Source organism: Oncorhynchus kisutch, linkage group LG4 (assembly GCF_002021735.2).
Source record: "Oncorhynchus kisutch isolate 150728-3 linkage group LG4, Okis_V2, whole genome shotgun sequence".
NCBI classification, from domain to species: domain Eukaryota; kingdom Metazoa; phylum Chordata; class Actinopteri; order Salmoniformes; family Salmonidae; genus Oncorhynchus; species Oncorhynchus kisutch.
In genome coordinates, this window is record NC_034177.2 from 29,072,434 (window position 1) to 29,089,471 (window position 17,038).

Here is a 17,038-nt window from a genome sequence, read left to right on the forward strand (position 1 = left end):
AATATGCTTCATGGTAGGGATGGTGTTAGATGGGTGATGAACTGTACCTGGTTTTATCCAGACATAGTGCTTTGCATTCAGGCCAAAGAGTTACATTTTTGTCTCATCAGACCACACTTTCATGTGCCTTTCTGCAAACTCCAGGCGTGCCTTCTTCTCAGGAGGTTCTTCCATATGACAACTTTTCCATAAATCCCAAATCCCAAATTGGTGAAGTGCTGAAGAGACTGTTGTCCTTTTTGCTTGGTTGCTCGGTTTGGTCGGATGGCCAAACACTCAGACACCATTTTCAAAATGGCAAACACTTCTCTCCACCCCATGTGTAGAATTGCAGGAAACTTGTTACAAAACGTTATATTTTCTCTCCGCCCCATGAAAATAAGCAGAACAATTACATAAAATGTGCTTAAAACTAAAGTTCTTTGAAAATATCTAGGCAAGTTAGCTGGCGAACTCATTGATACTGCCCCACAGCATACCCTGCGGTCCAACATTCATGATAGATCAGCCAAAAGCAGTGCTTGAAGTGGGCTGAAATAGGTGCCGGTACTCATCCAGGGGGATGCACTGCATGTTGTTTGACAGGCTACACTTAGGCTTCTGACGCGTCATTATCCTTGAGGTATTTAAAAGAAGGGGTGTGAATGGAAAGTATTGCTAAAGAATAAAGTGCAGTACTTCAGGATGTCATTTACCTACAGATGGACCATATACACCAACAGTTAAGCCTTCTTTCAGCCGACTAACCCATGAGTTCTTTGCGTGTATTTTCAAATTCTGCTATGTTACAAGTTTCACTAGTCACTAGACTCTCAAAGCCACAAGAGGGTAGAACACATTTCAAACTTAGCTTGTTAGGAAATAGTAAAAACATCATCTGAAAATGTTGTTTTCTCTTCTTGATTGTAATATTTCACCCCCAGATTCCAGAATTGTCTTTTTAAATTGAGAACAAACCAATGGTAAATACATTTTGCCCCCTGTTTATGGTAACACCACAATGTTTTAGCAATCCATCAGTTGGGTCACACAGTGAGCTCCAAAGGTTTTGGGACAGTAACACGTTTTGGCTCTGAACTCCAGCACTTTGGAATTGAAATGATACAATGACTACTAATTGCCAGTTTGGACTTTTGCCTGTTTCACTGTGTTCAGTTTTTTAAAGACAGCAGCTTTGGCTTTATCTACAGTGCCTAGTGAAAGCCTGCACATCCCTTGCACAGTTGTCACATTTAGCTGCCTTACAATTTAATCCCTTTTTAGATTTAGTGTTCTTTTTTCCTATGATATATATTCCGATTCTCACAAGTCTGGGTAGTTCCATATTTCTCAATTAGCCCAAATATGGAGACTTCCAACACTCTAGATACAGTACACACTGAATGTACAAAACAATAAGAACACCTGCTCTCCATGACATACTGTAGACTGACCAGGTGAAAGCTGTGATGCCTTTGATCCCCCTAATTGATGTCACTTGTTAAATGCTCTTCAATCAGTATATATGAAGGGGAGGCACAGGTTAAAGAATCATTTTTAAGACTTGAGAAAATTGAGACATGGATTGTGTATGTGTGCCACTCAGAGGGTGAATGGGAAAGACAAAGATTTAAGTGTCGTTGTATGGTAGTAGCTGCCAGCTGCACCGGTTTGTGTCAAGATCTGCAAATCTGCTGGATTTTTTTATGCTCAACAGTTTCCAGTGTGTATTAAGAAGGACATCCAGTCAACTTGACACAACTGCGGGAAGCATTGGGGTCAACATGGGCCAGCGTCCTGTGGAACGCTAGCCTCTCAAAGCACTTCATGATGACAGAAGTAGGTGCAATGGGCGATAGTCATTTAGATCAATTAACTTCATTTTCTTCGGTACTGTAACAATAGTGGACATCTTGAAGCAAGTGGATACAACAGACTGGTATATAAAGAGATTGAATATGTCCGTAAACACTCCAGCCAGCTGGTCTACACATGCTATTAGGATACGGCTAGGAATGCCGTCTGGGCCAGCAGCCTTGCGAGGGTTAATATGCTTAAATGACTTACTCACTTACTTACTTAAATTACTTACTCACAGAGAACGAGAGCACACAGTCTTCATGAGAGGAGTGGGCCCGCATCGGCGGCTCAATGTTGTTTTCCTCGAAGCGGGTGAAGAAGGTGTTTAGCTTATCAGGGAGTGAGGCGTCGGTGTCTGCAACAAGGCTTGCTTTACCTTTATAATCCATTCAGCTGATGTTGCAAGAACATTCTTTAAAGGTTCCCAGAATGTTTCATTAGGTTGTGGAAACAGTCTGGTTAAAACATTGTGGGGACCTCACACAAGGAATGTGGCACTACGACCGCTCTCAATTAACTCTATAAGGCCATAAGCAAAGAAGAGATTGCTCACCCAGAAGTGGCGCTCCTAGTGGCCGGGGACTTTAATGCAGGTAAACTTAAATCAGTTTTACCAAATTTTTACCAGCATGTCACAAGTGCAACCAGGGAACAAAAAATCCTAGACCACCTTTACTCCCCACACAGAGATGCATACAAAGCTCTCCCTCGCCCTCCATTTGGCAAATCTGACCACAATTCTATACTCCTGATTCCTGCTTACAAGCAAAAACTAAAGCAAGAAGTACCAGTGACTCGCTCCAGATAATGCGGATGCTATACTACAGGACTGTTTTGTGAGAACAGACTGGAATATTATTCGAGATTCATTCAATACACCACCTCAGTCATTGGCTTCATCAAAAAGTACATTGATGACGTCGTCCCCACAGTGACTGTGTGTACATATCCCTACCAGAAGCCATGGATTACAGGCAACATTCACATTGAGCTAAAGGCTAGAGCTGCCGTTTTCAAGGAGCGGGAGACTATTTCAGACGCTTATAAGAAATCCCTCTATGCCCTCAGATGAACCATCAAACAAGCAAAGCATCAATACAGGATTAAGATGTAATCCTACTATACCCGCTCTGACGCTCGTCAGATGTGGCAGGGCTTGAAAACTATTACAGACCACAAAGGGAAACTCAGACGCGAGCTGCCCAGTCATCGAGCCTACCAGACGAGCTAAATGCCATTTATGCTTGCTTCGAGGCAAGCAAAACTGAATCACACACAAGAGCACCAGCTGTTCTGGATGACTGTGTGACTACACTCTCGGTAGCCGATGCGAACAAAACCTTTAAACAGGTCAACATTCACAAAGCCGCTGGGCCAGACGGATTACCAGGACGTGTACTCACAACATGCGCGGACCAGCTGTCAAGTGTCTTCACTAACATTATCAACCTCTCCCTGACGGAGTCTGTAATACCTACATGTTTCAAGCAGACAACGATAGCCCCTGTGCCCAAGGAAGCTACTCATGTCAGTAGCCATGAAGTGCTTTGAAAGGCTGGTCATGGCTCACATCAACAGCATCCTCCCGGACACCCATACAATTGTCAGAGACTCCAGTCACCAAAGATATAGACTGTTTTCTCTGGTACTGCACGACAAGCGGTACCGGAACGCCAAGTCTAGGACCAAAAGGCTCCTCAACAGCTTCTACCCCCAAGCCATTAGACTGTTGAACATTTCATGAAAATCACCACCGGACAATTGACATTGACCCCCTCACCCCCCACCCTCTTGTACACCGCTGCTACTCGCTGTTGGTTTGTTACCTCTGCACAGTCACTTCGCCCTCACCTACATATACAGATTACCTCAACACTACTGTACCCCTGCATACTGTCTCTGTACCAGTGCCCCCTGTATCTAGCCTCATTATTATTGTTATTGTGTTACTTTTTATTTTAACCTACTTGGTAAATATTTTCTTCTTCTTGAACTGCACTGTTGGCTAAGGGCTTGTAAGTAAGCATTTCACGGTAAAGTCCACACTTGTTGTATTCGCTGCATGTGGCAAATAAAGTATGATTTGATTTTGATTTGAATATATATGTTTCCCATACACAAAATTCCAGTTGTGCAGATGATTCTGCAATGTTTATTTTAGGGTGAAAAAAACATTCACCTGATGTTCAAAAACGTTCATTTAGTCTTCTTTGAAAGGTCAAACATTCCTATTTATATGTTATCATCCTAATGTTAGATAAAACCCTAACTAGAACTTATCTTATCTAATGTTCTGAGAATGTTCCTGGTTTGCTTGATTAATGATTTTTTATTTTCCTTTAGACTAAAGGTAAAACTTGAGAGACCAGTTGAAATAAATAATCTAGTTTACTTGAAAAGGTTAAATAAGCAGCAGAGCTCTAATCCCGTTTGAATGGTGGAATGTTGAAAGAAAATAGCAATATTTTTGATGTGAGTTCCCACAGCTGAAGGACAGCGCAGACATAATTGTCTAACTTGGAAGATTACCTTATTCTTATATTCAGATCCATTTCTTATTCTTGGGACGGCAGGTAGCGTAGTGGTTAGAGAGTTGGGCCAGTAAGCGAAAGGTTGCTAGATTGAATCCCCGAGCTGACAAGGTAAACATTTTGCCCCTGAACAAGGGACTTCACCCACTGTTCCTAGGTCATCATTGTACACAAGAATTTGTTCTTTAACTGACTTGCCTAGTTAAATAAAGGTTAAATAAAATAAATAAAATAATAACCCAGTGCTACGATAAATTAATTTCTCCGGAAGCTTCCTTCTTTTTGGTAAGATGGGCATGCATTCGTCATTTTGTAGATACTTAAGTTTACACTTTGTTGATTTCCACAAATTACAATAGATATTTAGACCTCAAAATTAATCTCAAATGTGTATTGTAGCAATGGCACTATATTGTCAGCATGTAGAGCACACTTTAACACAAGTCTGTCACTGGCTAATGAGGTAGTTAGTTATAAGACTGTTGTGTCTGTCCAAATCTATTCAAATGTACTGTGTCTTTCTCCAGGTTTATAACAGAAGGACTAGAGAGAGGGTGGGAATAAGTTTGAAATGACCTTTCTGAGCACCAGTGATTGTTTGCATTGGCTTGAAGATGAGACATGGTGCTTTCCTCATCCTAACTCTTCTGTGATTGGTTTTGCAAATGTCCTATCTAAGCTAATCTCTCCTCACTCATATGACTTGAGACCTTCAGAGTTAATGTGACATTTCCCAAATAAAAAACAGCCTTGCAAGTGAGTTAAATCCTTGTCTGTGTATCTACAGATAGCTCATATCCTTGGCTGTGTTTGTTTATTTACGCAGCTGTCAGAGAATAACTCTGTGTGCTCTACCTACACCCACACCCTCCAACTCCCATTACTGGCTGCTTGATAAACAGCACAATTACTGAAAGTGATGGAAAGTATGATGCTCTTGACCATTGTGTCTGGCCATTCCCACAATACTTCAAAAAAATCTTGAGATCCTATTTATATTATCATAGATTTCTAATCAGGCTTAGGCTGTGGAGACACTTATCATCACCGAGGGGGGAGATGCCTCACATGGAAATTCGTTTCGATAGAAAATTAAGTTCAAAGGTCATTCCGGCATGATCTGAAGGGTAACAGCAGATGAAATGTGGCTATTTGTTTTTAGCCAAGACTGATTTCATCTTGGCTGGAAAAGGTCAGCATGACATGAAAAAGGGATTCATCTCCATTGGTAGTGGCATTGCTGCTGGTTCTCCAGGCGCCTGTGTTTACTTATGTATTTACACTTGGGCTGGCTAACCGGGTCATTATTCACTGGCCAACAGCTTCTCCAGGTTCCAAGTTGTGGCCAGCCAAGCCAGTTTAGGGGATCTCTATCTCTTTCTTTAAACTCTTTAAAAGAAAGTGTGATGCTTTCCATTAAATTCTATACACACAATTACCTGCAGTACATACAATGAATATAAAAAAATCTGATTGTCTTTTCGCTGATATGGAAACTCATTGCCAGCACTTGTCCGGCTGAATATTCAGCTACTGTAATGGACAAACACCATTTAAAATGAAAATGGTACACGGCTCTGGTCCTGAATGCAGGTTAGTTTACCCAAGGAAATGTATGTACCTTATGCCCTTGGCTGCAGCCACACAAAGGAGAAAGATAAATAAGGGAAAGAAATGATCCCATACCACAGCATTGCCTTTAGGGGACTATGACTGTGGATAGGACAATGGGGTCAAAGCAACTTGATTTGTATCTCATGTCCTGTGGGACAGTGGGATACACCAGTCCGATGCATGTTACCTGCCCTTTGGCTACCCCGTTGCTCCCAAACAATAAGCTGGAATACTGGTAGATGTTTACCCCAGGGGGGAAGGGTGAGAGAGAAAGAGAGAGAAAGATTTATACGATTATAAACTTGTAATGCCTTTTGAGGCTAGGCTTCATCTGATAATGAAATATATACTGTATATATATAAAGATAGTAATAGTAGGCATTTTTTATACAAAGATACATTGTATGATTCTTTAGTTACAATTTTAATAATATTATAATGCATTGCTTGCTAAGTACGGAAAGCAAATTCAACATGAAGGATTAACTTAAATGTGTGCAATTAAGTGATGTGGGCAAGGCAACGTTAAAACTTGCCTATACAGCGTAACTAGGGCAGGCCAGGGGAAGAGTAATTTACCACATTAGGCTCCTGGTGGGATGTCCTCTCTTAATATGCAGCCACACATTTTATCCTTCCTGTTTCAGGAACATTAGCAGGTACAGTAATCACATGCTGTTTAGCAAGACACTGGCAATCCCCCAACTGCCCCCCCCCCCCCCCCCCCCCCCCCCACACACACACACACACACCCCACACACACTCACATCGCCTACCACATCCTTGTAACCTGGTGGCGATAAATTTATTGGACACCCATGTTGAGAAACAGGGGAGTAATTAACAGCACAGACGGGCAACTTGGTGCAATCACCTTGCAGGGTTTGGTCCTCTAAGTATGTGGTCCCTTTCATTTTAATTAAAATAACACTGTGGAAATACCTGAGAAAAGGAACAAAGAAAGGTCATATATCATTCAGAAGTATACAGTTTACAAAGGTCCTCCCTCTGAGATCAGTAGTTAAGAGTTGAAACACATCATTGATTAACTAGCCCCACCCCTAACGTATCATATCACATGTCACACTTCCCCGGTCAACTGTAAGTGGAAATGTCTAGGACCAACAACAGCTCAGCTGCAAAGTGGTAGGCCACACTAGTTCACAGAACTGGACCACCAAGTGCTGAAGTGCTAAAAAGGGTCTGTCCTCGGCTGCAACACTTGCTACCGAGTTCCAAACTGCCTCTGTAGGCAACGTCAGCACAATAACTGTTAACTTCATGAAATGGGTTTCCATGGCAGAGCAAGTGAACACACACAAGCCTAAGACCACCATGCGCAATGCCAAGAGTGGGCTAGAGTGGTGTAAAGCTTGCCGCCATTCTACTCCATCTGGCAGTCCCACGGACAAATCCGTGTTTGGCGGATGCCAGGAGAATGCTACCTGCCTGAATGCATAGTGCCAACTGTAAAGTTTGGTGGAAGAGGAATAATGGTTTGGGGCTGTTTTTCATGGTTCGGATAAGGCCCCTTTGTTACATTGAATGGAAATCTTAACGCTACAGCGTACAATGACATTCTAGATCATTCTGTGCTTCCAACTGTGTGGCAAAAGTTTGGGGAAGGCCCTTTCCAGTTTTAGGATGACACTGCCCCCGTGCAAAAAGAGAGGTCCATACAGAAATATTTTGTCAAGATCGTTGTGGAAGAACTTAACTGGCCTGTACAGAGCCCTGACCTCAACCCTATTGAACCCCTTTGGGATGAATTGGAACACCGACTTGAGCCAGGCCTAATTGCCCAACATCTGTGACCGATTTCACTAATGCTCTAGTTGCTGAATGGAAGCAAGTCCCCGCAGCAATATTCCAACGAACAATATTCCAATCTAGTGAAATGCCTTCCCAGAAGAGTGGAGGCTGTTATAGCAGCAAAGGGGTGAAAAACACCATATTAATGGCCATGATGTTGAATGAGATGTTCGACAAGCAGGTGTCCACATACTTTTGATCATGTAATGTATGTCAACAGCGCTAATCCTATTATATCCAATCCCCCCCACATATCATTATTTAAAAAAATATATAATTGCAATCCCAATATACGGCCATAGAAATTCCTTGATGAAGTGGACAACGGTAATTATATTTTATGTTTCTCCTCGCTTTGCCACCTGAGTCAATAGCTTTATATTGACATAATTCTAAGGCTTTCAATGGCAGCATCATTGAAAGAATGCTTGAAAATCAATAGGAATAATATTAGCGAGTTCAGATGGGGTTAGAAGGTTAGTGCTCAATGTGCAAGGTTCACAGAGCAACACCTTGCTTCTGTATATCCTTACACTGGAGAGAAGGACCTGAAACAGTGTAAACACAAAGGGAAAGTGCTTTACAACGTGGATGACACAAGGATGAGAACTGTACACAGCTTCTGGTTTGGTTTGAGGAAAACGCTACAGAAAATCATCCGTACATTGCATAACATATTTTACGGTAAAATATTTATTACCTTATTATCTGTTATCTGACTAATGATTTAGATTACCACACAGATATTTGTAAGTATAAGTATTTATAACAGATTCATAACAAGGGAATGTAAAATACAAAGATAAGTAGAAGTTCAGTAGCATACACAATCATAATTCACATTTCAGAGGTGATGAGAAATTGTAAGTAACAAGATTTGTTGTATTTTTAGTGAACAAAATCCTATACTGTCACGTCTAGACAGGACCAAATATTTGATTCCCATCAAAAATCCCTAACCCCTAACCCTAAATCCAACCCTAACTTTAACCCTTAACCTAACCATAACCCTAACCCTAAACCTAACCTTAACCCCAAACCATAAAACTCCTAACTCTAAAACTAACCGTAACCCCTAACCTTATTTCTAACCATAACTGAAACTGCAACCCTAACCCTTAAACCTAGCCCCTAAGCCAAAAATAGCATTTTTCCTTGTGTGGACTGGTAAAATGTCCCCGCTTACCCAAAATGTCCTTGTTTTACTATCCCTGTGAGGAATTCTGGTACACACACACACACACACACACACACACATACACACACACACACACACACACACACACACACACACACACACACACACACACACACACACACACACACACACACACACACACACACACACACACACACACACACACACACACACATACACAGACATACACACACACCCGCCACACACACACACACACACACCCACCCAATTGCAACTTGAAGTTTCTGCTCTGGCATAACTGCATTAGGGTCAGTATCCGGATGCCTAATGGTGACCCCTCAACACTCCTAATCCCACAGAATACTATTTTGTATTAAGTCTTCTTGTTGGTTAGTAATGCTTGTATGGCACCAAATGAAATTACTCTGGGGTGTGGTATATCCTCTCCTCTTTTGTTGTGGGTTTGCCATAAAAATAAACACAATTCACTTCCAATGTTGTCAATATAATATGAATACCAGAATACCAAAATATACATATTGTTATTTTATTGTTATTGGTAGCTCAAGACCACGTATTTGTAATGTGCAATATGATATATATGTTTTCATAACACCTTACAGATGCATTAGGAGTAGACTGAAACCTACTCATTGTACAGTTTGATGTGGACATTCCAATGTAAACCCTATTATATTTTGCTGGGTTTGCTTGTTAGAAAATTACTAGGGCAGTAACCAATGGTGAACTTACCTATTTTTGTGTTTAATTGGCCATGTTGTCTCTGGAGTTAATTGGTTCTCCAAGTCCAGGTAGTTACTAAATGTTTGGCAGCATTAGAACCTCAGCACTTTTCCATTAATGGTGCGTGAAATGAAATGTTTGATACTGCAAATAAAATCAGTGATATTCAAGGATGTTATGGTTGGTAATGCGTTGAAACGGCCATTTAATGGTTCCTGGAAGATTGGGGTAGTGTCAGCTGGAACCGCCTGGGCCATCTCCTGACATTGCTAGTTGCCTCTTTATTCCCTTAACGATTGTCTGCTCTGATTACACAGACACCCAAAACCTTCAAAACTAGATAGACATGCTCTATTAGAAGTCCAATTAGAGTCATTAGTCAAAATGCGTGTGCGACACTAAAGCCCGAAACAATGACTTACTTAGTAATAAGATGATTCTCTCATATGCATTGACCACAAATGCTTGCCAGTCATCTCTGCATTGCGAGTTCACTCACAGGAGGCTGGTGGCACCTTAATTGGGGAGGAAGGGCTCATAGTAATGGCTGGAGTGGAATAGGTGGAATGGTATCAAATACATCAAACACAACTTCAAATTCCTCGGTGTACACATCTCAGAGAAGCTGAAATGGTCTAACCACACGGACACAGCAGTGAAGATGGCACGAAAGCGACTCTTCAACCTCAGGATGCTGATGAAATTCGGCCTGTCCCCAAGGGCCCTCACAGTGTTCTACAGGAGCACCATCAAGAGCAAATTATATAGTAATGGCGCCGGAGGGGATGGCTGCCGTTTTACGGGCTCCTAACCAACCCTGCTGCTACCGTCTCTTATTGTTTGTATCTTATTTTGTATATAATGTTGCTGCTACCGTCTCTCATGACCAAAAAGAGATTCTGGACATCAGAACAGCGATTACTCACCTCGAACTGGACAGAGATTTTTTCTTTAATGAATCCTAAGTGAGGGATATACTGCTTCCCCGAGACCAGGCCCAAATCTCCTTCATTCGCGTGAAGAAAAGATGGAAATACAAAGGGGTGGAGGTCGGGGTGCCTTGTGAGAATTCGTCGGCGAATGGGTAAACCTACCATTCGCTCTATATGCCAAAGTATTTATTTTCACTAGAAAATAAACTGGATAACATACGATCCAGACGATCCTAACAACGGGACATTAAAAACTGTAATATCTTATGTTTCACTGAGTCGTGATTGAACAACGAAATGGATAATATAGAGCTGGCTGGATTTTCGGTACATAGGCAGGACAGAGCAGCTACGTCTTGTAAGACGAGGGGTGGGGGTGTGTGTCTATTTGTCAACAACAGCTGGTGCGCAATGTCTAATACTAAAGAAGTAGAGTACCTTATGATAAGCTGTCGACCACACTATCTACCAAGAGAGTTTTCATCTATATTATCCGACTATTTACCACTACAAACCAATGCTGGCACTAAGACCACACTGAAAGAGCTGTATAAGGCCATAAGCAAAACAAGAAAATGCTCATCCAGAAATGGCACTCCTAGTGACTGGGGACTTTAATGCAGGCACATCTGTTTTACCTAATTTCTACCAGCATGTCACATGTGCAACCAGAGGGGAAATACATCTAGACCATCTTTACTCCACACACAGATATGCATTAAAAGCTCTCTCTCGCCCTCAATTTAGCAAATCTGACAATAATGATATCCTCCTGATTCCTGCTTACCAGCAAAAACTAAAGCAGGAAGTACCAATGACTCGCTCAATACGGAAGTGGTCAGATGACGCGGAAGCTACACTACAGGACTGCTTTGATAGCACAGACTGGAAAATGTTCCGGGATTCATCCAATGGAATTGAGGAGTATACCACCTCGGTCACCGGCTTCATCAATAAGTGCATTGACGACGTCATCCCCACAGTGACCGTACGTACATATCCCAACCAGAAGCCATGGATTACAGGCATCATCCGCACCGAGCTAAAGGCAAGAGCTGCTACTTTCAAGGAGCGCGACACTAATCCGGACGCTTATGAGAAATCGCACTATGCCCCCCGATGAACCATCGAACAGGCAAAGCATCAATACAGTACTAAGATTGAATCCTACCACACCGGCTCTGACGCTCGTAGGATGTGGCAGGGCTTGCAAACTATTACGGATTACAAAGGGGAACCCAGCCATGAGCTGCCCAGTGACACGAGCCTACCAGATGAGCTAAATGCCTTTTATGCAACACTGAAGCATGCATAAGAGCACCAGCTGTTCTGTATGACTGTGTGATCCCGTTCTCTGTAGCCAATGTGAGCCTATCTGGGATAGGCGGGACGCAAATGTCCCACTTGGCCAATTGCCAGGGAAAAAGCAGAGCGCCAAATTCAAATAAAATACTATAAAATTCAAACTTTCATTAAATCACACATGTAAGATACCAAATTAAAGCTACACTCATTGTGAATCCAGCCAACATGTCAGATTTCAAAAAAGCTTTTCGGCGAAGGCATAAGAAGCAATTATCTGATGATAGCACAACAGTAAACAAAGAGAGAGTAGCATATTTCAACCCTGCAGGCAACACACAAAATGCAGAAATAAAATATAAATCATGCCTTACCTTTGACGAGCTTCTTTTGTTGGCACTCCAATATGTTCCATAAACATCACAAATGGTCCTTTTGTTCGATTAATTCCGTCGATATATATGCAAAATGTCAATTTATTTGGCGCGTTTGATCCAGAAAAAAAACAGCTTCCAATTTGCGCAACGTCACTACAAAATGTCTCAAAAGTTACCTGTAAACTATTTCAAACTACTTTTGTAATACAAATTTAGGTATTTTTAAACGTTAATAATCGATAAAATTGTAGACGGGACAATCTGTGTTCAATACAGGAAGACAACAAACTCACGCTACTTTTCCAGTCATGCGCCTTCTCAAAAAGTACACTTCAAATGACACAAATTCAAGGTGGCCGTACTTCTTCATTACACAAAGGAATAACCTCAACCAATTTCCAAAGACTGGTGACATCCAGTGGAAGCGGTAGGAACTGCAAACAAGTTTCCCAATGAAAACACATTGAATAGACAGTGACCTCCAAAAAAAAAACTATCTGAATGGTTAGTCGTCGGGGTTTTGCCTACTACATAAGTTCTGTTATACTCTCAGACATGATTCAAACAGTTTTAGAAACTTCAGAGTGTTTTCTATCCAAATCCACTAATAATTTGCATATCTTATATTCTTGGCACAAGTAGCAGAAAGTTGAAATTGGGCACGCTATTTATCCAAAAGTGAAAATGCTGCCCCCTATCCCAAAGAGGTTTTAAACAGGTCAACATTCACAAGGCCACGGGGCCAGACGGATTACCAGCACGTGTACTCAGAGCATGAGCGGATCAACTGGCAAGTGTCTTCACTGACATTTTCAAGCTTTCCCTGATTGAGTCTGTAATACCTACATGTTTCAAGCAGACCACAAAAGTCCCCGTGCCCGAAGGTAACCTGCCTAAATGACTACTGCCCCGTAGCACTCACGTTGGAAGCCATGAAGTGCTTTGAAAGGGTGGTCATGAACAACATCAACCACATCATCAAGGATACCCTAGATCATTACACACATTCCTTTACACTTGTATGTATAAGGTAGTTGTTGTGAAATTGTTAGATTACTTGTTAGATATTACTGCATGGTTGGAACTAGAAGCACAAGCATTTCGCTACACTCGCATTAACATCTGCTAACCATGTGTATGTGACAAATATAATTTGATTTGATTTGATCCACTCCAGTTCTCATACTGCCCCATCAGATCCACAGATGACGCAATCGCACTCCATACTGCCCTTTCCCACCTGGACAAAAGGAACACCTATGTGAGAATGTTGCTCATTGACTACAGCTCAGTGTTCAACACCATAATGCCCACGAAGCTCATCACTAAGCTAATGACCCTGGGACTAAACACCTCCCTTTGCAACTGGATGCTGGACTTCCTGACGGGTCGCCCCCAGGTTGTAAGTATAGGCAACAACACATCTGCCACACTGATTCTCAACACTGGGGCCCCTCAGAGGTGCATGCCTTGTCTCTTCATGTACTCCCTGTTCACCCACGACTGCGTGGCCAAGCACAATTCCAAACCATCATTAAGTTTGCTGGCGACACAACAGTGGTAGGCCTGATCACTGACAACGATGAGACAGCCTATAGGAAGCAGGTCAGAGACCTGGCAGTGTGCTGCCAGGACAACAACCTCTCCCTCAATATGAACAAGACAAAGGAGCTGATCATGGACTATAGGAAAAGGAGGGCCGAACATGCCCCCATTAACATTGATGGGGCTGTAGTGGAGCAGGTTGAGAGTTTCAAGTTCCTCGGTGTCCACATCACCAACAAACTATCATGGCCCAAACATACCAAGACAGTCATGAAGAGGGCACGACAACACATTTCCCTCTTCAGGAGATTGAAAAGATTTGGCATGGGTCCCCAGAACCTCAAAAAGTTCTACAGCTGCACCATCGAGAGCATCCTGACGGGTTGCCTCATCGCCTGGTATGGCAACTGCTCGGCATCCAACCGTAAAGCGCTATAGAGGATAGTGCGTATGGCCCAGTACACCATTGGGGCCAAGCTTCCTGCCATTCAGGACCTATATACTAGGCGGTGTCAGAGGACGGCCCTAAAAATGGTCAAAGACTCCAGCCACCCAAGTCATAGACTGTTCTCTCAGCTACTGCACAGCAAGCGGTACTGGATCACCAAGTCTTGGTCCAAAAGGCTCCTTATAACAGCTTCTACCACCAAGCCATAAGTCTGTTGAACAATTAATCAAATGACTATCTGGGACTATTTACATTGACACCCCAGAAAGACTGGCCAATAGTGTTTACCCCCCCCAACGACTTTACTCTGCCCCCACGCCAACAACATTCATCACTATTGCAATTGTTACTATGTATATTATTACTTTTTTGGTTTTTACTTCATTCAATGATCATGCTGCTGCTCCTGCTATGGTCATTCCACCCCACCCCGTCGACAGTAGTCTTTACTCTGCCTCCACCCCAATGGACATATATTTATTCATCACTGCCACAGTATTTATGTGTATAGTGCTATTTCTATTTTTTTTATTACAATTTTCATTATTTTATTTCACTAGTCCTGCATGTTGAACCTCAATGCCTAAGATATTCACTGTACCCTGAAATCACACCTGCAACCCTGCACATGTGACTATTAAACTATCTGAATCTGAATCATTCACTTGGTTCCAGACATTATTATGAGCCATCCTCCCCTAAGCAGCCTCCACTGATTTCACTAAATAGTCCTCAATAGTCCCCTTGTTGCCAAGATAAAGTTGTGTGGTGGAAAAAGAGCTGTTATAAATGATTAGCTCAGATAATATATAATACTATGCTCCCCCATTGTATGAGGGATTTGTCTTGGTCACTGGTAATACTGCCAATTGCTTTTCAACATCATCTGTATTTTCCAACATGATGGCAATTGTACTAGTATGATATCTGTGATGTGGTATTCAAGTGTACAGTATATTGAGGTATAGATATGTGTTAATCATCCAAACTCTAGGTGAATTTAATCAAGACAATTGTGACTGAAGAGGAGTCTTTCTAAACAATTGTAAAACCATAAAACCAAGTTAAATGGACAGAAATCTCCAAACGTCAATTCCTACCTTTGTGTTTTGTTTATCTAACTTTCAGTTGCATTGGAAATGGGCATTGAGTAATTATTCCCCCCTTTCATGTGTGGAACCTTATTTCATATTTGCTGTTGACAATTTTGACACTGATAAATGGCGTTAACAAAGCAGGGCTGTTTGGGTGTGAGAGGGAGCGGGGTGACTGACAGGTTTTAATGAGTACAGCAGCGTGACAGTGTCAGCTGCAGATGGAAATTAGGCCTCATTCTACCTTTGCAAAGGTTATGTCCCTTTTTCTTAACAACACAGTTAACTGTCGAAGATTTGAATCCACCTGACAATCATGTCGGCCTAATTGATTTTTTAGATTTTGAATGAAATTGGATTCACAAATTTATATTTCAAGACAAAATGTACTAGTTCCATCCCCCATGAGTCTAAATGGATCTAGGATACAGCAGCTGAGGGAGGTTTTAAAATAAAAATGTATTTGTTCAACATTTATCATATTTGGGAAACATATCATTCATTTAAGTAGTAACAGTAACTAAAGATTAAGTATCTGACTCAAAATGATACATAGCTGTTTCATTCCTCTTTTCACAATGTTTTGGTTGTGATTGAGCATGACAATTACTCCTCCTTCAAGAAATTATCTAATTATATCAAACACTCAATCAAATTATTGTGATCTGTTGCTACATAAAGCAGCTAAATTACTGAAATTTGTAGAGAGCAGGGATGACTAGAACATTATGAATTAACAATACCTAATGGGGCTCCCGTAGGTAAATTAATATGCTTAAAAGCTAAGAGGTCACAGCGAAATCTAGTATCTTTAGAGACGCTTAATTCCAACCTCATCTTTAATAAATCAATTGACTGTGATAGCTGATGCATCCATCTATTATTAAGGAGGATATTTCATATTTGAGATGATTTGTTGAGGAGGGTTGATGCAGGTGAAAAGGCTTTGGCACCTCATTGCCATCTTAAGTAATGATATACAGTATAATGTACATACAGTAAATACAGTATATCATGTAAGTTGAGTTTGGTATATCTATAGGTTGGTATAAGAAACAAAGTGAAACAAACTAACAAAACAATTAAATATCAACATTTTCCTCTCAGTAAATGACATGCTATGCAAATCCGCACAGTATATGTACAGTAGTTGAGCTCTGTCATGCCCTGACCATAGAAAGCTTTTCATTCTCTATGTTGGATAGGTCGGGGTGTGACTAGGGTGGGTCATCTAGGTGATTTATATTTCTATGTTGGCCTAGTATGGTTCCCAATCAGAGGCAGCTGTTTATTGTTGTCTCTGATTGGGGATCATATTTAGGCATTTCCCCTTTGTGTTTTGTGGGATCTTGTTTTTGTGTAGCTGCCTGTGAGCAGGCCAGTACGTCATGTTTCATTTTTCTTCTGTTTTTGTTTGGTGAGTTTATTCATTATTAAACATGTGGAATTCTACGCACTCCGCGTCTTGGTCCAATCATTATGACGAACGTGACAAGCTCAGGTTCTCTTATTCATAGAAGCAACATTAACCTCTACTATTCTTCATAAAAAAGGCTTGAACTTGTGAACTTGACTTGAACGCTTGCACAACATTTTATGAAACACTAATGCCACCAAATGGCCCTGAAGGCCAAAGTTATC